Genomic DNA, 26,975 nt, shown 5'->3' on the forward strand with positions numbered 1-26,975 from the left:
GCTTGTATCTTCTGTCAAAGGTAATTTAATCTGCACTTTTTTGACAATAGCTGTTGGAATCCCAGATTTTTGGAGTTTTGGTCCAAAACAAACCCGTAGATGTGGTTTGCACTTAAGGTCCCGGTCCCACTTATATTCTGGGGGCCACTTACTGGGTAGGTAGCATCATGTACTGTGTACATGATCGGTTGAATGCAACCAATATCATATCATTCCACGACTGTGTGGTTCCCACCAACTGTGAGATATTGGTTGCATACAATTCATCAAGAAATGTTTTGTCCACAAAAATTTCGCAACAAATTTTAAGTAACAGATTGTTACGGATTGTTATTGGTGAGGTAAAAAAATAATTTTAACAATAAACCTATGATTTGTTGTGATAATATTGTGGACATAGCACTTCTCATATATTATAGATAAAGTACAGATATTTTATTACGATTTATTATTTTGAGGAATGGTTGCATACAACACACATCTCACATGGACTAAGCATGGGGCCTGCCCATATGTGAGAGGAGGGGTATTGTATGCATCTGTTACACAAAATACCACTTCTTCCTCCTTATGATTCCATGTTCTCCCTAGATTGTTTTATTGGTCGATTTGCACCCGAAGATGAATTGAAATACAATAAACAATTTTTCCTTTTGTTTTTTTTTTTTTAACTTTTAAACTGGATGAGATGAATGAAGTAATTTGTAATTTAACATTGGCCCGTTCAGCCATTCACTACAAAACTTCATCGCACCTCCCTTTTCTTAGGTAGGAGATATGGGAAGGGGACAGGGAATGAACTTGTTCTTTGGAACATAGGTTGTGATCAAATATGAGAATGAGACAAAAATAAATGCATCACAAAACTAAACTAAACAGAAACAAATTTAGCATTGCTTGCTTAAATTTGGAGGCTAATCAGTTCATAGGCTCGTATTAAAGCTTTTCCTGAAGGGAACAGCTTCACATTTCCACATTCTTAATTACTAAATAAATTTGATTTCTACATAAATCTCCCATAGTTTTCTTTTTCTTTATTTAAAAAAAAAAATATTTGGATGAGCTTAGTTTTACTTATTTATTTAGTGCGAAAAATTAGTCGTATGATATCTTACCTAGAAAAAGTGAATTTTTATTTAATTTTTAAAATTGTACTTAATAAATAAACAAAAGAAGCTAATAGAAAGAACAAAAAAAATCATCCAAAGGGGGCTCACAATCAGAAAATTAGCAAAATATAAATGTTACATTTATCCCTCACCTCACTATCTACTTATAAATTTATTTTTTCTTTAAAATCACAATTTATTACTTTCATATTATGTATCTATGTGTATATATTTATGTATGAATGTGTGTGTATATATATATATATATACTCAAATTGTAAAAATTAAATTGGGATATATTATTATTATTATATACTATATTTGGGCAATCCAGAGAACAATCAAAATCTTGAAAGACAATACATGAAGTAGACAATTACTACCTTAGACTTGGGTATACTTGACGATAAATTAGATGATGACAAGCCATAAACAAATATTATTGTCAACATAATAGCAATAATTTATTTAACTCCCAAGCATGACCGGAGGTATGAGGGTAACTACTACATTCATATACCTAATTTCTAACGCAAAAATGAGTATAAAAGTCATTCAGCAAAAAAAAAAAAAAAAAAAAGAGTATAAAAGTCTATATGTGTATGTGAAAGCAGCAAAAGTCAAGTGTCATTGTTTATTTTATATTCCTAATTTTCTTAAGTATCATTGTTTTTCAGTCACATTGCTTTCATCCCAGCCTTAATTTGTTTTTTCTTTTTCTCTCCTTTTTTTTGGAAAACAAACAAGAATAATGCTACATGTACAAATTATTTTACAAAATTTTTTACAAACTGCTAATGTGGTGAGTGATTATTGGTAAATAAAAAAGTGATATTAATGATGAGTCTAGATGAAAATCAATAAGAGGTTGGCCACATCAATATTTTGTAAAAATATTGTAAAATGGTTTAGTGCCTGTAGCATTATTGAACAAACAAAGCAAAAACAAACATGATTGAAAAACAATGATACCGAAAACATGAATTCAAAATACAAGCAAACATACAATCCCTAAAACGTTGAACATGCTAATCTTGATCTTAGAGTTCTCTCTAAGTTTGAACAATAATATAATCCGAATAAGTTCTCAACATGTAAAGGTCATATCTAATGAATAAATTTTCCCTTTTTTTGTGGAGTTTAATAGAGGTAATTGGTAGAGAGTTTACCTTTACTTCAAATAAAGAGATTGTTTTTGTATTGACTATTATGTTATCTGCTTGAATTTTCATTAGACATATTTTTTCATAATATTACAAAATTTGTCTAGGACATATTCTACTTGATCTGGTCAACTTGTGCACTAACTTAGAAAATTTTAACCTAGACTAGATAAAATATGCCCTGAGAAGTCTAACCCTTATTCAATAGAGGTCATGTCATTAGTCATTTCTTACCGATCACCCTTGAACCCTGTAAGGGGGTGGGCTGTGCTAGTGGTATTGGGCTGCCTCCTGCTACACTAAGCCCAAGTTTTCTGGATAAGAGAGTCGGGACCGGTCTAGCTTCAACTTAAGGTGGTTCGGCTTGTGCGCAAACTAGGCCAAGTCTGCCAGGAACGTGTTCACGGCAGGCGGAACTGTTTCAGACAAATTGTGGCAGGCAAACATAATAATAATAGAATAAATAGAAAATATCTAACCACTTAAATGGGGAAATGACCAAATAGCCCTTAACATCAATTACAACAACAACACTATTTGTTTTCCTTTTACGGAAGAGAGGGAAAAAAGAAATAACAAAGAAACATCAAATGTTCACGGGTTAATCGGAATACCGGAGGAATTCGACCGGAAATTCAATTCGCAGGAGCAGAACCACAAAGGGGAGAACGTCCCTCCTTAAAGCAGTCAATCTCTCAGGAAAGAATCCTGCCGTAGAGGTTAACAGCCCTGAGGGAAACGGGCCTGAGTGGTTTTCTGTGTAGGTACTTTCGAGTTTTTTCTTACAGAGGGCCGGGTTTCATGAGGGAGAGAAGGGATTAATCTACCGGTGCATGCCCACCTTTCTATTTCTCACTATTTCTTTCTTTCTTCTCATTATGTTTTCCTTTTCTATTTCTTTTAAGTTTTCTATTTCTTTCTCTAAGTTCCGTTCATCCTCCCCCCTTCTGTTCACGGCAAGATCCTCCTTTTATAGTGCCTGTCGTGACCCGATTTTACTGTTTTAACCCTTAATTCCCTTTGTTTGGTCTGGGTGTACTGGCCGACTATCATTATTCCATTTGTGTGTCGCCCTCCCATCGCCAGACAAGGAAGAGTATTTTGTTTGCTAGTCTGTCGTGGCACCCTTTCCTGCCACGGTCTGGGTTATTTCTCTCTCCCTATCCCTCATGGCATGCACCTAATGGTTCCAACTCAGCTTGCCTCTTTTGGGTAGTAAGCCATCCCAGCATGACACCTCCCCGAAAGAGCTTGAGCCGGAATCATAAAAATAGATTTTTCCCCTCTCCCCACCACCAAACCGTGCCCTCTTATCCTCTGACCCCCCGACCTTACCATGCTCTGTATTGGTTGGGTACATGCTGGTGGTGCCTGGGCCTTGCGCGTGCCTTTATTCCATATGTGTCCAAAACTTGCTTGCTGCTCATTCGTCTGCCGTGGTCTGGAGGCTCGCCGTCCGTGTTTTTTGACCTCTTATGTGGGCTATTCTTTGTTTTCCCACTCCATTCAAGAGCTGGGCTTTGTCTGATGATGGGCCTTACATTTCTTTGGCCCATCCCTTGGTTTCCTTTATTTCTTGCAATGTCGTACTGTTATTCCTGCTGTAATAACTTAATCCTACTGTGCCTCTTTTGGGCCAGCCATTTATTCCTTCTCTCAATGGCTTGGCATGGTCACTGTTTTAGCTTTTACTTATGGGCTCCTATATCCTTTGGGGCTTTCCTTTGGGCATCCTTGGCCCGTTTGCTTTCTTTGAGCTTCCTTGGCCTTTTTGCTAATTTCACACTCCTATGGGCTTTTTACTAACTTCATTGGGCTTCCCTTGCCCAATAACCTTATTCTCATCCTTGGGGTTTATGGGCCTGCCATAAACCCCTTACTTTCTTAATTTGCATTACCTTGGGCCTGCGGTGGCCCTTTCTTGCTTTTCTACCTCATACACTGCCCATGGGATGCTATTTCTTTTTTTCCGGGCTTCTTTGAGCCCACTTGTCTCTTTAAGACCCATTTGTTTATTTCTTGGGCCTGTGATCCATTATTCCTGTTGCTTGGGCCTAATGGTTTTTCTGTCTACTTTGTCAATTCTTTGTTGCCCTCGTTATTAGGCTTTCTTTCTCACAAATGGCCCTCAACAAACCCTAAACCCTAAACCCAAAATATATAAAAAGCCAAAAACCGTTGATTGAGGGGGCAAGGTGCTCATTGTCATGCTTGAAAAGGCAATGTTTTTTGTTTTTCCTAATGTTAGAATAATTTTTCAATGTATATTTATTTAAAATTCTTATTATGAATATCTTAAACATCAAAACAAGTTTACTTTTAAGCATATTACCCATAGCCATAAGTCTTTAGACACTTTCAAAAGTAAAATATCAATTTTAGGATTGGCCACCTCGGTAATTCAATGATTTCTAGTAAAACTTTAGCTGTTTTTTAATTTTAAGTGAGAGGGGGGGGGGGGGGGGGGGGTTGTGATTCCTAGTTCTTCAATGAATGATAATTTGAAGAAGAAGCTCAATATGGATTGAACACAATTAAGATATTCTAAAAATGTTGGCTAATTCTCAAGAGAGTCATAACTCATTAGCATTATTTGTTCTCTTTTACGAGGATAACTAGGGTTCAAATCTCTTCTCCAATATTACTATAAATATCAAATTATCAATGAGAAATGATTGCTAATGGACAAACCGTGGCCAACCTAATAATTTAATAGCATGGGAATTTTGATCTTTTCATTGAGATCAAGTAAGGATTCACCTCTCTCAGCCATACATTTTTTAAAGGAAAACAATTGATCCCAACCATCCAAAAGTTTCCAAGGGCATGCAGTTCCAGGTACCATAGCTAACCATCTTTAAGGACACTAACAGGAGGTGAAGTGGTGCTAAAATAAAAACGAAGAATAAAGGACTCATTCAAGTTGCACACATCGACAGACTGAGAAACCATTTCCAAATAAAAACTAAGTAATAATGAGGAAACTAGGGCTCGACATTGCATGTGTCCTTATAACGCATTCAGAAGGCTGCCGGCTTCAAAAAGAGAAGAAACTATTTAGAGTCATAAATAATTACTGAAATAATCTTTGATATTTTATAATCAACTAAAAATATTCTTAATCCAAAACAACAAATAACATCTAATCCGATACCAATTCAAAGATTAATTAGAGTCATGTGTATAAGTATTTTTTTAGCACTATGAAGTAATTTAATTTCTCTATATTTAACAAACCAAAAACTGAAGGTACATTTTTATTTTTTTTTGACACAAAACGATAGTAGGCTATATTCAATTAATATCACGATGTACAATGGGAAAGAGAAAGGAGGGGCATTCTTCTAACCAAACAATAGCCTTTTTATTCTCTTTTACAGCACTAGCTAGAGCTAAAGCAGTACGGTTACATTTTAAAGGAACAAAAACAAAGGATATACTAACAAATTATTCACATATAAGCTTAATATCCTCCAAAATCCAAGCCACTTCTAGAGAGTGGAGTGCAGATCCTATCTGAATTAATGAAGTCCACCGGCTCAGCAAAATTACTCTCAACAATGACCTTGGAAAAGCAAGTGTTTTGACAAAACACAAAGGCCTTACGCATGACAGCAGCTGCTGTCCACAGTGAGTGCAGCTCCTTCCTGACACGCTCACAAGATGCTGCCAAAACTTCCCTTTCTGAATTACGAATTAGAAAACCCACACCAACTGAAGCTTTAGACCGAGACTGTGAGAGAGTAAGGTTTAATTTGAAAACTGAATCTGAAAGAGGAGGAGGCCATTTCCTGTCAGGTGCTGTCGGTACCGTTAATCCATTCTTATTAACCTCCATTAACTCCATCACATACACCGAAGCTCGACACTAAAAACCATCTGAACAGGGAGTTTTGTTTTCAAAGATGAATTTGTTTCGACAGTTCCATATCATCCAAAGCGCTACACACAAAATTTCAAATTCCAGAGAGTGCAAGGGAAAAGTGAAAAGAGTTCCTGAAAGGAGCTTGAAACCAAACGGCTTGAGCAAAGGAACATTCCCAGAGGAGATGACTACATGATTCCGTTGCATCTGAGCAAAGCACACAGGAGTAAGAGCTGGATATACGTTTATCAAAAAGCTTGGTACGAAGAGGAAGACTGTCAGTACAAGCTCTCCAAATGAAGGATTTGATCTTCGGAGGAATCAAGGAAGACCGGATGATATTCCAAAAAGAATGCCTACGACCTGAATGTGAAGAAGATGCCAAGTTGCCAAAGGAAGCATTCTCCAACTCCTTTTGAAGAAAATAAGCACTACGAACTGTGAAGTTTCCAGCCTTATTTTTTGTCCAAATCAGTGAGTCAGGAGGCAGTCTGAAATTTACGGGGATAGATTTAATGATGTCAGCTTCAAAGGGATAGAAAACAGAATCAATCAAAGTCCCTTTCCATCTCGGCTGAAAGGAAGACGTGTCAATAAGATCTGCAACTCTAGCTTCTGCAGGAAGAATAGTCCGAGGTGAAATGACTTTTTGATTAAAGGCCATAGGCAGCCACTCGTCTTGTCATATATTAATCATAGTTCCATTCCCCACCCTCCATCGACTTCCTTGAATCAAGAGAGTCCGACTCTGAGCAATACTCCTCCAAGCATAAGAAGAATGAGATGGGATTGGCGCATCCAAGAATGAACCATCTGAGAAGTATTTGGACTTAAAACACTGTGTAAAACAGAGAATCTTGACAATGTAGAAGTCTCCACCCCTGTTTAGCGAGTAAGGCCAGATTAAAGCTTACTTTATTATATAGGTTTTTGGTTTTTCCAAAATTCCTCACAGTCCTCTTCTAAAACATAACACCTTTCAGATAATAATCAAAGGATTGAAATTAACTTTACCACATGCTGCACAAAATCATAATAACAATGAAATAAAAAAATCATACAGATATACCAAAAACTAGTGCTAAATATATATGGTATTCCCAAAAAAAAAAAAAAAGAATATACGGTTTCTAAGAGATTATATAAGTGGAATATGTTTGCCAAAATTTTTTTTTCTCTTTGTTTTTTTAGCTTGTTTATAGAATAACATTTTAAAGCCTTATTATTTAGGTACAACTTACAAATATATTTTAATGAACTGTCAATAAATAAACAAATAAACTTCCAGCAAAAAGTTGCATCCAATGTAACACATGATACAATTTATTGCACAAATGACTCAAAACTGTAATCCTAGAAAATCAAGATTCAAGAGGAAGCTAAAGTATACTGGCGGTGTGATATGGCAACCGATGTTCTAATACTTAATTAGTCCTTTTATATATATATATATATATATATGGGATAATTACAGTAAACCTACCTGTGATATGTCCTGTTTTCTCTTTGTCTACCCGTGGTTTAAAACTTTACGCTTTGCCTACCTGAAGTTAGTTCCGTTAGGTTCCGTTAGTCTTCCGTAACCTACCTCTCCGTTTGCCATTAGAAAAACACATTTTTAGGCAAAAACAAATATAACAAGAATAAAAAAACTAGGGTTTTAAATTAAAAATTGGGCAACCAAATTTACACAAGGCGAGCCTCTCAGGATTCGGCAATTAACTTTGTACAGATCAAGGTCAAGCCATCAAGATGAAGGGCTAACATTGAATCAGCAAAACAATGAGGTTAAAAGTCGTTTTGATTTTCGAGTCATTTCAGTTGTAGGCAAGCATGGCTCTGGCAAGACTACCTTTGCAAAGGCAATTTATAACAGTCATGAGGTTAAAAGTCATTTTGATTGTTGCGCATGGGTTCTTGCCTCTGGGAACCTTACAGATGTGCTAGTGAGCACATTGGAACAGATTGTAAGTTCAATTGTTGATAAGAAATCTACGAAAGAGGAATTGACACAGAAGATCCATATGATTTTGAAGGAGAAACGGTACTTGGTTGTGTTGGACGATTTGCAGACACCTGATGTATGGAAAAAACTTCTTGATGCCTTTCCAGACACAAAAAATGGAAGCAGAGTCATGCTGACTTAGCAATTATCGCGTTGCTTTAAGAGCAAATACAAGAGGAGAGCCTCATCAACTCAACCCGCTAAATGACGAAGACACTTGGGAATTATTCTTAAGAAAGGTACGCTTACCAGACAGCAAGCAAGTCCAATTCTTAAATGTTTTGGCCCTGAGTTACAATGATCTACCCTTCCACTTGAGGCCTTGCTTCCTCTATTTACAGCTTTTCCCAAAAGATTATGATATTCTTGTGAGAAGGTTGCTGTGTTTATGGCTTGTAGAGGGATTTGTGAAGCAAACCCCTGGGATGACTCCTGAGGATACAGTGGAAATATACTTGGAAAAACTTGTGAAAAGAAGCATGATTCAAATATCCAAACGGAGAAAAGATGGGAGTCCCAAAACATGCTGTATGCTTGGTGTGTTACATAATGACAGTAAACAGTAAATTTGGTTGCCCAATTCTTAATTTAAAACCCTCACTTTTTTATTCTTGTTATATTTGTTTTTGCCTAAAAATATGTTTTTCTAACAGCAAACGGAAAGGTGGGTTACAGAAGGCTAACGGAACTAATCTCAGGTGGACAAAGTGTAAAGTTTTAAACCAGGCAAAATGAAAACGGGCCATACCATGGTGGGTTTATTGTAATTATTCCTATATATTAAATGGCAAATCTTTTATTTGAGTGGTGATACTACCATTTTATATTTTCTTTTTTGGTTTCAATAGGTGTCTTTAGTACATTTGTTAATTGGCTATTTTTGCAAAGTCTTGATACTACTTTCATAAGAAATATAAAAAATTAGCAAAAAAATAAAAAAAAATTTCTTTTCTCATAAAAGTTTTCTTAAAATAGTTCATAAATTGTTTCTCAAAAAAAAAAAAAAGTTCGTAAATTAATGAGCTTAGGCATTCATTAAATTTTTTTAATATAATAAAAAGGTTTAAAGTTGGAGACAAGAGAGCAAAGCACTGAAGCAGTAATCCTTGGCAAGCAACCGCCTAATCTATCCAAAACACTAGCAAGATAGCCTACAAACTTGACTCTGTTGTTGTTAATTTATAATATGCATTCCTTGACTATCTTTTGGCTAAAAATCAAAAAATAAAAATTTATTTTATATATATAGAAACATCAACATGCAAACAAAAAATCATACTTCTATATAATATCGCATCTTCCCTATTTGTCCTTTTCTAGACACTACACTACTTTGACTTATACCTATAAATTAACCTGCCATATCAATGCATCAATTCCACAGCTTTGCCTTTATTGTTTTGAGACGAGCTCAAATTAACTTAATTCCTAGGTGGACAGGAAAAGAAACCATTAACCATGGCTATCCAAACACGGGCCAAGATTCCAGTTCTTGATTTTTCTAGTGAGGACTTGAAGCCTGGTACAGGTTCATGGTTCTCAATGCGCAAACAAGTTTGCCATGCACTTAAAGAGTATGGTTGTTTTGTAGTAGAACTTGGCCATAAAGTTTCTTTACAACTTTACAATAAAATCTTTGATGCAGTGGGTGAGTTGTTTGATTTTCCCACAGAAACCAAAAAGAAAATCACTTATGAAAAGCCTTTCCATGGCTATGCCTCTAGTGCTCTCCACGAACGTTTGGTGATTGAAGAAGAGGGATTTGAAATCTGTGGACATCTCTATTAGAAACACATACATTTAGCTATTTGTATGATTTATAATGCTTGAAATACTCTTATATCGTTGACAAAACATAGTAGTCTATAAAAACTTTATCTTTGATATGAATAAGTATTGTTTTTTCCGTTTTTAACAATAAGTCTATTGGATAATATCACTGTCAATTTTTTTAAAATTTTCTCCTCTCTTCCCGTGTGTGTGTTAAAAATACTTAGTATTCTCAAATGAAAAAATGGTGAGTTAATCTCACATTAGAAAATGAGTGTGAGTTAAAGAGGTTTAAAACCTGTGCTATGTATCCAAGAGTTAGGTCTTTTTAGATATATATCACTGTCAATTTCTTTAAAACCTTCTCCCCTCTCCCCATATGTCCATATGTGTGTGTTAAAAATATTTAGTATTTTTTTTAAAAAGGTCTATTAACACAATAAATTATATAATCTTTTCATAATTAATTACTATGTTGGTAATGAAAATGGTACCAATGGTGGACTCATGTGAAAATAATTTTATACCAATTATAATTTGTCACCTTAAAGAGTTGTGAAAAAATGGTGAAATTTGTTGTTTCTTACATTACTTGATTTTTTAAATAAGAGTGATGCTAAGGATACTAAAATTTTACTGCGTGCTTTGCAAATATATGTCACCAATCACAGAAAAAGGTAGTTCTAATATATATCTATTACGATTTTGAACAGACATCTCACATCTATTGTCATGTCAGTTTATAAGTTTCTTGTAGTAAAATTTGTATAGTAATTTCAGCATTCTCCTTTAAACAATACATGTTCATGGTTTTCATCATGTAACACTAGTTTTTGTGATTTGTCTCTTGGTTAGTGAGATTGCAGATTCATATGTGAAGCAGACGGAAGAATTAGATAAAATTTTGATGAGATTGGTATTTGAAAACTATGGTGCAGAGAAATACTATAACTCTCACATGGAATCAACTACTCATACTGTCGCATTTCTAAATTATAATGAACCTCAAAAGACAGGGACCAACACAGGCCTTAAAAACCACACGGACAAACACTTCACTTTCATACTTCATCAAAATCGTATAAAGGGCCTTGAGATAAAAACTAAGAATGGTGAATGGATTGGTTTTGATCCCTCCCCTTCAACCTTTATATTCTTAGCAGCTGATACACTCCAGGTGGGTTACTTATAATTAATGGTTGTCATTGCAGAACTCCTATGAACATTCCTCTTTCTTATACCTATACTACCTAAAAATATTTAAGAATCTGAGAAAATATTGGTAAATATAGTGGGAAATGTTATAAAAGAATTCTAGCTTGTATAAGCTTATAACATGTAAAACATGTTAGGAAACTGGTGAAAGTAATTATGATTCTATTTTGTCATGAAACAAATGTTTTTTTTTTCTCTTTGTGTTGTGATCAATTTAAGTCTTAATTTCCAGAGCTGGTAACAACTTTGGTTACTGAGCCTTAGTAATGTCCCATATACAATATTATGCACAGCTGTTGACATTACTTGTATCTGATTGAAGCAAACATTACTTTTGACTAGGTTCATCATTGAATTCCCCTTTTATTATCTATAATTCATAATATATTATGACAATAGTTGTGAAAAATATTGTGTCCTTAGACTTATTGATTAATAATTTCAGATTGCACCTTTCGAAATAGTATGTTATTATAATATATTCTATTATAATTGATTGATGCATGTTTCACTTGAACAAGGTATGGAGCAATGACAGGATACAAGCTTGCGTCCAATGAGTTACATTGAGTACTGAAAATGAGATTAGATATTCACTCGAGTTGTTTGCATTCAATGATGGGTCAATATGTGTGCCAGAAGAATTAGTTGATAAAGATCACCCTTTACAATACTGTTTGATGATGCACAAAAATTGTCAGTGAGCTGATGTCCTTGATTGATCCAATGGGTACCTGAAGAACAAGAACCAAGAACCAAACAGAGAGCACTAGTGGGGTGCTGGCCAAAGACCCTCCGAAAGTTAAGTTAGTGAATGAGAAATCTCCAAGAACTCTATAGTGAGAGAGCTAGGGATTTTCTGCGTACCTGGGAGAAAAGGAGGTCTAATGCTTATATAGTGTTGAATAGCAAACTAAGATCCCTTGAATGTAGGGATCTTTCCTTGTAGAAAAGATCTGGAATTAGGGTTCCATGATTTGAGGGTGTTTTTCTATACAAGGAAGATATGGGCGTGTAGTAGGGTTTTTGGGAGTGGTGCGCAAGATATTTCCATATGAGGATATATGCATGGAGACTACGTAAAGGATTGTGGGGCCCATTAGGTCTACTCGTAGGCATGGTCTAGCTTCTGTCCGTTAGTGTGTAATTGCTGACGCAAGAAACGATCTGTCTATAGAATGTGAACTACCTAATGAGTCTCCTAGGGGTGGCATCTCCATTCATCCGTACCCTAAAATCTACCAATGGAACATATTATGACAAATCCGAGGCCTCTATAATGACAGGCTCATGGTCAGTAGGCTTAGCAGCTTGTCGTCGGGATGGTGAGGACAAGGATCGTCCGTTCTTGTGAGTACCAAGATGGATGGAGAGAAATGGAGTCTTGAGCCCGTTGAGGTCGTTTAGGACGGGTGAACAACCAAAATTCCTACCAGACGAAAATACCCTCATTAGCTGTCCCTTACTCCATGACCCGTCGGGGTAGTTAAAGGGTCGTGGAGTACATAAAATACTTTCATCATAATGTTCTTCATCCCGAAAATCTATGTCATAAATGAAGGGCAAAAAGGTCTTTCCATTTTGTGGGGTGACATGTTGCGTCTTCTAATTCGTTCATAGGAAGCATTGCATCGCTTCGTTTTTTCGTGCTCCTTTGTTTTATAAATATGCCCATGCCCTTTTGAAGTTTACTTTTTTATTACTCAAAAATTCACCCAGAGCTCTAGCTTCAGTCCTATCCGTCCGTCGCCTGCTATTCGTCCTTACACTTCGCTGCTTTGTCGAGCTCATTTTCTACCATCGACTTTGCAAGGTAATGTCTTTTTCCTTATATACTCATTCTTCTTTCAATCGACCCTCCTTGGTCGCCAGTCTAGTATTTAGCTTACATTTGAGTGACCGCCTAGATTTTGTTCGTCACTTGTAGGTGAGAGGATATTAGGTGGTAGTAAAGCGACGAGCGGTCATGTTCCGTTGATTCCTCTAGATGATGAACATGTCGGTCCGTTGAGCAATGACCCTATGGTGGGAGATTGGACAAACTTTCAGAAGAAGGAACCGTTAGCTCACCTTTAAGAAGAAAAAGTGGAGGGAGATGAAGAGGTGGAGTTAGAAAGAGAAGAGGTAGAGGGGGAGAGGGACGAAGGTGAGGGAGACGAAGAAGAAGAATTTGGAGAAGAAGAGGACGGAGAGGAAGAGGATGGGGAAGGAGACGAAAAGGGCTTTGAATTGTCAAGTGACGATTTTAGGCCTTTTAGTCTCCCTAAGATCTGGTCAGTGAACAACTTTCTCCCCAAATTGTCGGTGAAGATGTTTAACAAACTCCATGACTATTTCCAAATACCCAGCCATATACCTTTAAGGTTGTCGGGTAAAAATGAGAAGTGCTACTCTTGATAGAAGGCAAACGTCGGCTTTTATGAGTCTGTCTTGGTCATGGGGCTGAGATTGCCTCTTACTGTGTTGCAGCGTCAGCTCGCGAACTACCTAGGCATGTTTGTCAGGCAAATCTATCCCAACGCCTAGAGGATCTTTATTGGTGCTGAAGTGCTATGGGGGTAGATGAGTGAGGGCCACCGTTAGCTAACCTTAGACAAGTTCTTTTTCTATTATAAACCCCAGCAAATAGCAGGTTCAAAGTGTTTTTACAATTTTGTGACGTGAAAGGAGACGTTAAAACTTGTGACGGACGTGCCTGATTCCAATCAAGATTGGAAAGGTAGATATTTCTTTGTTTAGGGGACAGATTGAGTGTGGAGACCAGAAGAATGGGTGGATGTAGTTGAGTTCGATAATACTTGGGGAGTTTTAGATACTACTGGTGAGTTGTCCGTAGTGTAATTAATCGTCCGTTGTTGTGGGCTAATGGAGTCGTCACCTAGATTAGGTCTAGGAACCATATCGAGTTTTTTGAGCCAATCACTTACACACATGGGTCCACATACCAAATTATGGGTCTGGAGTTTGGGTACGGCTTGGGAAGGTGTTAGGCACCCAAGACCCCCTGGCTTGTGGGCCGGCCTCTATTATGTGTTGCTAGGTCATATTTAATTAAAGAGTTTATTAAGAGAGCCCTAATCCTTATCCTAAACATACATCATGCAATTAAGAAAATAACACATATAACATGTTAGAAACATATCACAATATAAAAGGAAACAAATCAAACACAAACAAACAAAATAAAATAAACATGGCAAGTTGACAATTAAATAAAACACACAAGGAAAGAAAATCAAATAAACTAAACATGGAAAAAATTACTCAAACAACATGGAAAACAATTAAACCTAAATAATTAACCTAAAACATAATGAAACAAAATCAAATAACATATGGAAAATGATCAAAGATAATAAAAACAAGATTTTACCCTAATCTGGATTCAGGGTGCATATGCATACATGTACTCAAGTATGCATACGCAGCCTTTAATATAGATTAAAAAAAATTACATTTTTAGAGATTTAATCAAACAAACATATAACATGTGAGATCAAACAAGCGTGTTAGAAACCCTAAAAAACTAAACTAACCTAAAACAAAAACATAAAACATCAACATAAAAAACAAAACATGAAACAAAACAAACAATTAAACTAAACTACATTAAATCAATAAACATGTTGAACTAACCTAGGGATTGCAATAACAATATAAGAACAAGAACATATTATTAATAACCTAAAATCAGATTAATACATATCAAACATAATCATGAATATCAAACAAATCAAATAAAAAAAAATATAAAACGATGTTAAGAAACTCATGTGAATCTTATTGAACAAAGAAAGAGTTCATTGAAAGAATACTCACCTTGCTTTAGACTATGAGTTTAGAGTTTGTTTAACCAACCCCTCAGTGCCTACAACACAAAGATTAGATTGATAGGACAAGAATAATAAAAAATGCACAATAGTTTAGGTAATCACAACTCAAGAACAAACTTTAATTGAAAAAGGTTTTTGAGAAATCAATTTTGGAAAATAGTTTCCACCTTAGAAATAACTAAAGAAAGGTTTTAATTTTATAAAAAAACGTTCTAAGGTGCTGCCCTAGGATTTTGAAAAGAGAAAAAAAGGTTTTAGAGAAGATGGAGAAAAAAAATCACTCTCTCTAGCTAGTGTTTTGATTTGAGGCATAAGGTGAGTATTTATAAGTAAAAATTAGGGTTTTGGGGGCTGTTTAATTATCTCTGGACGTGCTCAATGGTCTATGGGCCGGCCTACATCAAATAATGATATTTTGGGCCTTTAAAATGAAGTTTTAAATCCTAGAAAATCGGATTGCCTAGTTGACCTAACGTCAAACAGTCATAACTCACTCAATATAAGTTCAAAGTAGGCAAAATTTGTGTTCAAAAGCCCAGGATGTCTATTTTCCAATAAAACAAACTTCAATGAAAAAATCATTTGTGAATCAAAAGTTATGGTCAAAACAGTGAGTAAAGGTCACTTTTTAGTATTGATTTCAAAGCAATTTGAGCACTTTTGAGTTGTGATTACTTTCAAACTATTGTGAATTCTTTAATTACCCTTGGTTGACATATATCAAGCTTATCATTGGGGTCGGGGACCAAAATTTATTAATGGGTACAAATTAAAATACGGTGTCTATAGTCGTAAAATTAGATGCTACCTTTCTCTTTTTTGCATATTCTTGTTATTCCGTCGCTAACCCTTTCATGTTTTTGGTCTGTCAGCTCAAGCGCTGACAGTGATCAGCAAGGAGCAGAGGGATTTTTTGGGACAGATCTTACAGATTCCCTTAATAGAGAGGAGTTGAAAGAAGCTAGTGATGCTTGACACTTTCCACGCATATTGTGGAGGAATAGTGTCGATGGTTGAAGCAAGAAGGTCAGATGCTCAATCTTGCCGACGTAAGTATTTTTGTCAATCTCTTTTTTATTCTTCACTTTCTCTATTTTGATTTGCTCGTCCTTTATCTTACTCTTGTTTTTGGTTTTGCAGAGATGGAGTTGGGGCTAAAAAGGGCTTTGGCGGTGAAGAAGGCTACAGACAAAGGCTGGTAGTTTGTCTGCCCCTGCTACTAAGATGAGCCATAAAAGGAAGAATCAAGCTGACGGGGGACGTTTGGCGAAGAAGATCTTTAGCCAACCCATCGCTTTAGACTTGACAGGATCCCAGAGTAATCCTAACCCTCCTCGTCATGGTGTGGGGAAGGGTTTGATGACGCCTTGTGTCCCCGTCATTAATGAGCTAGTCCCTTCGCAAGTCCCTCTTCTGGTGAAGGATGAGTAGCATGCAGTCTAGACGGCTCATTCCATTGTCAAGGACGCGGACCTTGACGAGACGGATGCCTTGGGGGACTTTGGACGATTAAGTTATGTATTAATAACTTTCTAAGTCAAGTATTAATGATGGATTCATTATGTATTAATAACTTTTTAGGTAATGTATTAATGTCGATTAAGTTATGTATTAATGACTTTCTAAGTCATGTATTAATGACTTTCTAAGTCATGTATTAATGACGATTAAGTTATGTATTAATAACTTTCTAAGTCATGTATTAATGATGTATTCATTATGTATTAATAACTTTTTAGGTAATGTATTAATGACGATTAAGTTATGTATTAATAACTTTTTCGGTCATGTATTAATGACGGTTAAGTTATGCATTAATAAATGTTAGGTTCTAAAAGTTCAGAACAATTTGCAAACCATGAATATAAACTTGTCAAGATATAGATCTTAGAGTCTATGAAGTCATATTAGACAATGCTCAAAGCACTGCAAGTCAGAATTCAAAGAACATACAAGCTACAGGTTTAGAAAGTCAAAATTAGACTGGTTCAATTGATCAAGAGCATTTTTCAATTGATCGAAAGTCTCAAATCAGCAAACGTAAAAAGCCCATAACTTGTTCATTTGAAACCCAAATTGCAATCCGTTTTTTCCTGTATTTAAAGGACATTATAAGCTAACTCTAGAGGGGCTTTTAAGTGAGAGAAGAGTGATTTTTATGCCTCTAATTGTAGATCAAGGGTTTTTGTACCTAAAGCTTTCTGAAGTCTTCTACTGGCAATATTCTCTGAAGAAACTCAAGATCCGGTGTTGTAGAAGTTGTTGCTACAAGATCAACTACTAATGGTGATCTGAAACCTTTGAGTGAGATTTCAAAATCACAAACGTGGGTGTTTGTGTTACAAATTCAAGATAGAAGAGTCCGTGGATTCAGAGTTGCACGTGGTCATGTGAGTAAGTTCTACAAGAGGTAGCTTTAGATTTTGGGAAAAAATCTATTGTAAACTCCTATTCTATCATAGTGAATTTGTTTTACCTTGAGAATAGTTAGGTCAAATTATTCTCACGTTTTTTACCTTGAAACTGGACTGTTTCATTGGTTTTTCTGGGTAATCATATTATTGTCTTATTTATTTGTCTGCACTGCATGATATGATTTATTTCAGTTTAACCTCAATCAGATAATTAACCTAAGTAATCACTTGGATAATATATTAGGTTAAACAATTTGTTTTAAGGGATCTAAACAAACAAACGGTAACTTTTTAGGTCATGTGTTAATGACGGATTCGTTATGTATTAATAACTTTTGGTGAAACTACACTATTGGTCTTTGAAGTTTACCATGTGAGCACAATTGGTCCATAAAGTTTCAAGTGAGTGCATTTAGTCCCTTAAGATTTAAAAATGTGTTGTATTGGTCCTTCAATTAACTTCCGTTAGTTTTATTTCTTACGTGTCTAACAGAACAATGACATGTCAATTTTAAATGACTGGGGATATTTTTTATTATTAAAAAATTACACATAAGCACAAACTCAAAATCTAAATTGTCAAACTCTTTTTATAGATTAGACTTATCCCAATCCCCAAACAACCTAAAACCCTTAAGCCAGAACCTCTATACAAGCCTCCACAGAATTCCAAATATCAAGCCATAACCATCGCAAACTCATAGCAAAATCCAAATCTTTTTGCCAAACTCCACAATTCTTGACAAAAGCCACAATGACCCTAATTAAGGATTATAATTTATAATACCTCATCTTCTTAAATTATACAACGTTAAGATTTATTCATGAGGCCAACCAAAAAAGGCCACACATCATGGGACCTCAACTCGCCATATATTTTGCCAAGGAAAGCTTGTCAGCCCTTGTTCTCAAAGCCTCGTAATAATCTTTCACACAGAATCCATGACTTTTATAGAGAGTCCAAACCATTTTGTTTTCTTCCGCCTTAAAAGATCTACACAAAAGAATGGATCGGCTTCAACAAGCCCTGATATTCTCCTCAGTTTCTTTGTTACCAAAGAATGGGTCAACTTCCTTGTTTAGACCTATAGCTAACTACATAAAAGATCCAAATTTATATAAAAGAAACCTTTTTTTTTTTTCCAATTTTAATATTTGATTTGAACCAAGTGTATATAATAGAAAAAAAAATGTGTGAGGTTTTTATTTCACAATGAGATCTATAGCAGTTTGGTTGTTGGTATTGCAATGGAGGCTAACATTGAAGTACAGGTGAACGAGATTTGGGTTATTTGGGGATTGGGATAAGTCTAAGTTAAAACTTTTTTTGACAACTCAAATTGTGAGTTGGTCATGTGTAATTTTTTTAATAATAAAAAATATGCCATGTCACTTAAAAGTTGACACATCATTATTTCGTTAGACATATGGGTAATAAAATTAGTCAAAGTTAACAGATGACCAATAATGCTCATTTTTTAAACTTAAGGGACTAATAGTGCTCACTTGAAATTTGAGGGACCAATTGCGCTCACAATTATAATTTTCTATGTCATGTATTAATTACGATTAAGATATGTATTAATAACTTTATAGGTCATGTGTTAATGACGATTAAATTATAACTTTCTAACTCATGTATTAATGACAACGATTAAGTTATGTATTAATAACTTTCTAAGTCATGCATTAATGACGAATTCGTTATGTATTAAAAACTCTTTAGGTCATGTATTAATGATGATTAAGTTATGTATTAATAACTTTGTAGGTCATGTATTAATGACGATTTAGTTATGTATTAATGACAAATTCATTATGTATTAATAAACTTTTAGGCCATGTATTAATGACGGATTCATTAAGTATTAATAACTTTTTAGGTCATGTATTAATGACGATTAAGTTATGTATTAATAACTTTCTAAGTCATGTATGAATGACGATTAAGTTATGTATTAATAACTTTCTAAGTCATGTATTAATGGCGCATTCGTTATGTATTAATAACTCTTTAGGTCATATATTAATGATGATTAAGTTATGTATTAAGAACCTTCTAAGTCATGTATTAATGACGATTAAGTTATGTATTAATAACTTTCTAAGTTGTGTATTAATGACAAATTTGTTATATATTAATAATTTTTTAGGTAATGTATTAATGACGATTAAGTTATGTATTAATAACTTTTTAGGTTATGTATTAATGATAGATTTTTTATGTATTAATAACTTTTTAGGTCATGTATTAATGAAGATTAATTAGGTATTAATAACTTTTTAGTAAACCTTATGCAAGGCTAGTGCACCTTTTCCAATGAAAATTGAAACACACATCGTAGTCACATTGAATTTGGACATGTTTTGTATACATACAACTCAATAATTTTGGGCTATAAAAGTAGAAGTAAAATGCATTTCAAGTGTAATCAAATATCTTTTCTAAGCACCAGCAAGATGAAACAAAAGATAATATCCCAGTTTTATAGTTTTGTGTTTGTCCTTCTCTTAGTCTCTGGCCTAATTAGTTCTTATTCGTTTAAAAAGAAACATGTACGAATCATCGACAACCTCAACAACGAAACTTTAAACTATCACTGTTAATCAGCATAAGATGATTTGGGCATTAGAACTCTTCAGCCTAATGAACAATGGCAATTCTCTTTTCAAAATGCTATATATGGCACAAAAGAATTTTATTGTTCTTTTTGTTACAATAACTTCAATGCTAGTTTTGATGTTTATCTTGCTAACGATCATTGGTTAAAGAATTGTGGTGGGGACCATTGCATTTGGATGGTGCAATATGATGGATTCTACTTGTATCAAATAAAAAAGGCTGTAAATGTGAAGATGCATGATTGGCAACAATGGTAGAAAGTAGACATATCACAGCAGCCAATCATGCTTGTTGGTGTGAATCTTCTGGTTAACCATGTGTGCCTTATGTTTGTTTTCGAAAATTAAGAATGATTTTATCTCCCTTTCTATTTCACTTTCATTTTTATATGTTAGATATGTTTGTCCAATGCCATTAAATTTAATAATTGGCCGAATTTATTGTTGAACTTGTTTATTTTGTGTTGACAAATTTATTTATTAATCTTGCCAAATACATGTTTTTGCCAATGAGAAACTAATGATGCAAAAAATTGTCAGTTGAGTTCTCTTCTATGCTGAAGGACAATGAGGATGAAATTGTCAACGGACAAACCTGCAATAAGATGTGAAACAAAGATATATGGATACACTAGTATGGTGTGTGCCAAAAACCCTCCAATATATGATAAAGTTAGTTGGAATTCAATTGGAATATCACAATGGAATTCAACTTTGGGAGTATTTTTGGGATTAGAATTGTGTACCTTTTGTTTCTGTTCCTCTTTGGCTTTATAGCCATCTTGTCTTTAATGACCAATGGATCTCTGCATTCATTCTCATTTGTAATGGTTAATATGTTACAAACTGATGCTTCGATTTGTGTAATGTAGGGGCAGAGTTAGAGGGGTAATTGAGAGGGGGCAAATGCCCCCCTTGACTCCTCAAAAAGTTCATGAGTACTAGTATATAGAAATCATTAAATGCTTTGCCCCTTTTGACCTAAGAAAAAAAAACAAAAAACAAAAAAGTAGTTTCTACTTAAATAAGAAAATAACTCTGACACCAAAGAAAGTGGAAAATTTTCACGGCATAGAGGCATTCAATGCACTTTATTCCCCTTTTAAACCAAAACTAGCATCACTATTGTTTTAAAAAACATTTATCTTCTCCTAGGATTTAGCATGTCACTATTCATGGCACTTTGGATGTTTATCCCAATTTTTCCTTTTTTATTTAAGAAATTTCAATTGTTTGTGGCTCTACGACAAAGCATTTGTAGTGAGAAAAAAATAGAATGATATATAATTAATGGGTCCATGTAGATGTATATTAATTGTTGCACTAATCAATCAACCATATTAAAGAACAAAGCTGGAAAAATGAAAAATTAGATTACATGACTTGAGTCATTAAATATGAATCATTTGATGTGTCACACTGTCACTATATTATGAAAGTTGAAAAATACAAAGGAAAAAGTAACTATCCTAACTAGGAAGTAGGAAGAAATGGAAATGAAAGCATCAAATAGAGAAAACATTGCATTACAAAAGTTAAACAATTGCATAGAACATACTTAATACACCATAAATTAGTAAGGCCACAAAAAGAAAAGCTTCCCTCATGGCCAAATTTGACTTCTAAAGAGGTCTAGATGATAATAAAAGTACAACATGAAACTAAGAGGCTTCAATATTTACTTTTAGCAATGTTGGACAAACTGATTTTAATGTCTTTATGGATTTAATTAAATAAATCTCTTGCTTTTGTTGTTATTTGTTAGTAAAATTTTTTATGAAAATTACAATTGCTCACAATGGTTTATATCGATTTTAAAAAAAAAAAATTTAAAAATATATTTACTTTAATTCTTGCCTCCCCTCAACTAAAATCCTAACTCTGCCACTGCTCCAGGTGGGTTACTTATAATTAATGGTTGTCATTACAAAACTCCTATAAGCATTTCTCTTTCTTATACTATACTACCTAAAATATTTAAAGAATATGAGAAAATATATAGGTAATTATAGTGGGAAATATTATGAAAGTATGCTAGCTAGTATAGACTTATAAAATGTAAAACATGTTAGGAAAATAAAAGTAATCATGATTCTAATTTTTCATGAAACAATTGTTTTTTTTTCCTTAGTGTAATGATCAATTTATGTCTTAATTTCCAGAACTGGTAACAACTTTGGTTATTGAGCATGAGTAATATTCCATATACAATATTATGCACAACTGTTCACATTACTTGTATATGATTGAAGCCACATTACTTTTAACTGATTATCTACAATTCACAATAAACTATGTCAATAGTTGTGAAAAATATTACTTAGACTTATCAATTAATAATTTCAAGATTGTACCTTTTGAAATAGTATGTTATTATAATATATTCTATTATAATTGAGCGATGCATGTTTCACGTGAACAAGGTATGGAGCAATGACAGGATACAAGCTTGTGTCCATTGAGTTACGTTGAGTGCTGAAAATGAGACGAGATATTCACTCGGGTTTTTTGCATTAAATGATGGGACAATATGTGTGCTAGAAGAATTTTGATGAAGATCACCCTTTACAATACCGTCCATTAAATATTCTTGAATATTTCAAAGTACAAAAAGCACAAGCTAGTCACGGAGAACTTTCAGTCAAAGCCTATTGTGGTGTTTGAACTCATTCATTCCAGAAAAGCATGTCTCAATGCTATTTTTATTGCGCACTGCGGGTTTATTTTAGCGTCTTAGTTTCGTAAAGTCAAAAGTGTTTAGATATGTTTTTATAAGAAATTTTAAAAGGAAGTAGAAAGTTATTTTTATTGTGCTTCCCACAAGTTTAATGGGCTTTCAATAAGGATATAGGAATGAATAAACATGTTACGTACTTCAATTTTTTTTGGCTGCATATGTACTCTAAATATAACTAATAAATAAAAGTATTTTGATATCAAAAACAAATATATTTTATCCCCCAATTTTCAGAATAGAAATTCTTTGTCTTGTTGTCAAAAGTCTTGTAGCCCAATTGACACATCATGATATTTCCAATATTTGAGACATCTAAGGTTCAAACCTCTCTCCTCCACCCTCCCCTCTCTTATTGTTGTAATTTGTAACTATCAGATTATCAAAAGTGAATTCTTTATCCCACCATGTTAGTGAGACCAACTAATATGAGAGATAAGGAATTGTGTATTTATTTTATTATCAGAGTTTTTTATGGTTACCCCCACATATCACACTTAGCCACGCATTACATTTTTTTTTTTCAATAATTAAAATTTAATCTCAAATAGAAGTGAACTCTCCGTCAATTCTCACAAGGTCTAGCCCACCCCCAAAAAATTGCTGCTAAAGCATTAATCTTCTAACACCCAAAATTTGTTACAACTTAAATGGATTAAAAAGCATGGGTCTTATTGTTTTTAATTTAGAGGGGGAAAAAAAGAGGATGAATGATTTTCTATAAAAACAAGGCTTGAAACAAAACAGATCAACCACCCCCCCCCCCCCCCCCCCCGGGGGTTAACTTTAAGCATGCATTACATAATAAAATTGATCTTGTTTCATTACTTGCACTTGTTAATTTCATTATTGTCTTCGTGTTTTGTTGCTTGTTTTTGTTGCATGATTTAATTTTAAACCATCATGCCATGAAAATAAAATTACTACTTTTGTTTTAATTGTTGTAATAAATTCAAATAATGATTACTTTTGTGTCCTTTAAATAACACAATAAGCTTTAAATTACCCTTACTTATTTAATAGATAACAGTGGTAGAATTGGTCACCATTTGATCCAATTCCGCCAAAAGCTTCATGAACGAATTAGTTCTCTCGTTAACCAAGAGAAAAACACAACAAAAAAGAGTTATTGTTACATTGTACAAAGTTTTTTAAAAATAAAAAGTATTAAGCATAAGCTATTAGAGAATACTGTGGTTTATTTTTTTGTCAATTTAGAACTATAATTAAAAAAAGAGAAGACAAGATTTAGATTAGATTATCACCGGACATGATCATTTCCATTGGGCCAGAAGATATTGGTCAACTTATGAGTTTCTTCCTTGGAGGTTGCATTATCAATCAACATGCGTTCAAAAGGAGCAGTAGCCCATGGAAAGGCCTTTCAGAAGTGACTTTCCTTTTGGTTTCTATGGGGAACTCAAACAACTCTCCGACTGAGCTAAACATTGTGTTGTGAAGCTCTAAAGGAATTTTATTGCCGAGTTCCGCTACAAAAACAACTGTACTCTTCAAGTGCACGGCAAACATCTTTGCGAGCTGACAACCATGAACTTGTTCCGGGCTTCAGCTCCAAGTTGGAGAAATCAAGAACTGGAATCATCTTGGCTTGTGTTTGGATAGCCATGGTTTTGTCTTCTGTTTTGAGGGCTGCGAAGCCAAAACTAGGTAATGCATTGGTATGCATTAATGCTGTTATTTATAGATAGATGTCAATCAATGCAAATAGCGTCTTGAAAGTTGAAAGACAGGAATGAATGGAAGCTAATGATTGGAGGAATACAATTAATTTTTTTATACTTACCATTTTTTTCCCATACTCCATCAATTAAGTATGTATCAAGACAGATCCAAAAAAAAGATTATATATCACGATTTGCAAGAATGCAAAAATAAATAGATAAATGAAGTTTGTGACTCTATATCATGTGGATGCAAATAAGGCTGTGTTTGGTTCATGTAAAATATTTTCCTGAAAATAAATATTTTCTGGAAATGTTATTTTCGGGAAAGGAAAATATTTTCAAGTGTTTGGTTGCATTCCAAAAAATGTTTTGAAAATATTTTATAGTGTTTGGTTGTTTTGCTGAAAATGCTCTAGAAAACCCATTTTTATCATGTTTCTCACATTTTCTTAAGATCCAAACAAATATTATTACATAGAATCAAAATATATAAACAACACAAGAAACAAAAATCAAAACAAAAACATCATTTATTCACAAACTCAGTGAGAGGGGGAAGAAAGAGCAAGAGATTGAGGGAAAGAGAGATCGGGAAAGAGAGAATTAGAGTGAATGGAGGCGGCGGCGATCAGATTGAGTGGGTTTAGGGGTGGAGTGGAGTGGGCTGGTGGTCGGTGGCGGCCAGATCGGCGATCGATGGTGGTGGCCAGTGCGTTGGAGAGCCTGGTGGAGCACGGCCTGCACTCGGTTGTCAAGATCGATCGGAGCTCGTCAGTGCATGGCTGGCGATCGGAGAGGTGGATCGGTGATGAGGGAGGGGTGGGTTGAGATCTGGGTGGACCGGTGTTTGTGGGTCTTGGGTGTTTGGCCGGCGCGTGATCTGGGCAGTGGGCCAGCGTGATTGGAGCTTGGCTGGGCTGGCTGGAGCTTGGCTGAGGGGAGGCGTGATCTGGGTTTTGTGGGTGTGCTCGTGCTCGAGCTCTCTCTCTCTCTGTGTTTGCGCGTCCGTGCGTCTGTGAGTCCTTTTCTTTCTTTGCGTGTCTCCGGAAATGGTTTGAAGTGAAAATAACGACATAAAATATTTTCCGCCCCATTGCTCTTGTTTTACGATCAACACTGAAAACATTTTCAGTAACAACCAAATACCCACTTTTACGGAAAAGCATTTCCGGAAGTGGTTTGAAGCCAAAACAAACGCACCCTAAATATGTAAATTGAGTCTTTTGATTTTTTATTTTAAAAATCAATATTTATAGAACTCGTGTAAAGCATGCATGCCAGATTGCCAATAGTAAACACAGAGCCATTGCAGGTAGGAATATTCCATTTAAATAATTGGAAAGTAATTGCAAATTGGGATAATATAATAGATTTGGACAAGAAGAAAACAATAACTGGAGAGGTTTCTGAATCAAGTGTAGAAGCTAATGAGATCATGATTTCAATTAGTGAAACTAATGTATTGATTTGGATAGTGAAACTAAAGGTCCAGAAGAAATAAATTGAACATTATGATCACAATATTTCACTTAGCTTGATTTGCCTTCAAAGAAAAAGAGGTCAAATAACATCTTCTTGTATTACTATTGTTGCAAAGAAAACAATGGTGAGTAGAGACTTTTTTACTGCTTCGGTAGCTGAAAAGCCTCCATCTTTCAGAATTTTTATTCGTACCAGTACAAAGTAGCTTGATACAAGAGAGGTATATGACTCTTGCTTGGTTTATGGAGATTGATAAACAATTTCTAATGTTGGAGAAAGTTTGGTTTGAGAAGAAGAAAATGATGGTGTTGATGTTTATTTCATTGGGGAGACGCAATGAATTTCATTTGATGTTGCTATTGACATATTTATCGTTGTTTAAGGTCTCACTACCCTCCTCAAATCATCAATATTATCAGCCATTGAGGATATAACCTGTCCATGTTCCAACTGTGTGTCCATGATCACATTCACATGTTGATTAAGCAATTGCAATTGTGCCATGATAGCTTCAAGAGAGGCACCCCGTGGCATTGGTGGTGTAGAAGTAGCAGGTGGAGGAACATTTGCTGGATGTTGTTGTGGTTCATCATCTGAATCTTCATAATCATCCACTCCTAAAGTACTTCGTTATCTCTTATCACCCTTATTTTTGGTTAATTGTGCCTGCATTTTCTTTAGAGTACTAGAACCAAAAACAAACCTAGGCTTGAGTTCTATGAAAGGTGTAGGTAGATAGAAGCCTAAATGAATAAGAATACGAGTGATAGAGAAAGGCAGATATAGATTATGACGGTAGTCATGAGAGTAATACACACCCAACAGAGACTGACACAAAATGGAGGGAAGATCTATGGGAACATCTGTGAGAAGAGCATAAAGGAGATTATTAGCTCTTTCAATGGTAATAGTGTTACCATGAGAAAGGGGATTGAGATTAGATCCCATGATTTTGTTCAGAAGACGTACTTCATCAGTAAAGCTCACTGTTTCTCTTAAAAGTGGATATTACTGTCCATTTTTTCTCTTAAATGTGAACATCGTTATCCACTTTCTCTCTTATAAGTGAACAACGTTG

General features: G+C 34.8%; 1 pseudogene; it reads left to right on the forward strand.

Moving 5' to 3' along the window:
• The first annotated feature begins 9,600 nt into the window (after positions 1 to 9,600).
• Positions 9,601 to 15,935, forward strand: LOC115965053 (annotated as a pseudogene).
• Positions 15,936 to 26,975: the final 11,040 nt, after the last annotated feature.

This window comes from Quercus lobata, chromosome 10 (assembly GCF_001633185.2).
Source record: "Quercus lobata isolate SW786 chromosome 10, ValleyOak3.0 Primary Assembly, whole genome shotgun sequence".
Lineage (NCBI taxonomy): Eukaryota > Viridiplantae > Streptophyta > Magnoliopsida > Fagales > Fagaceae > Quercus > Quercus lobata.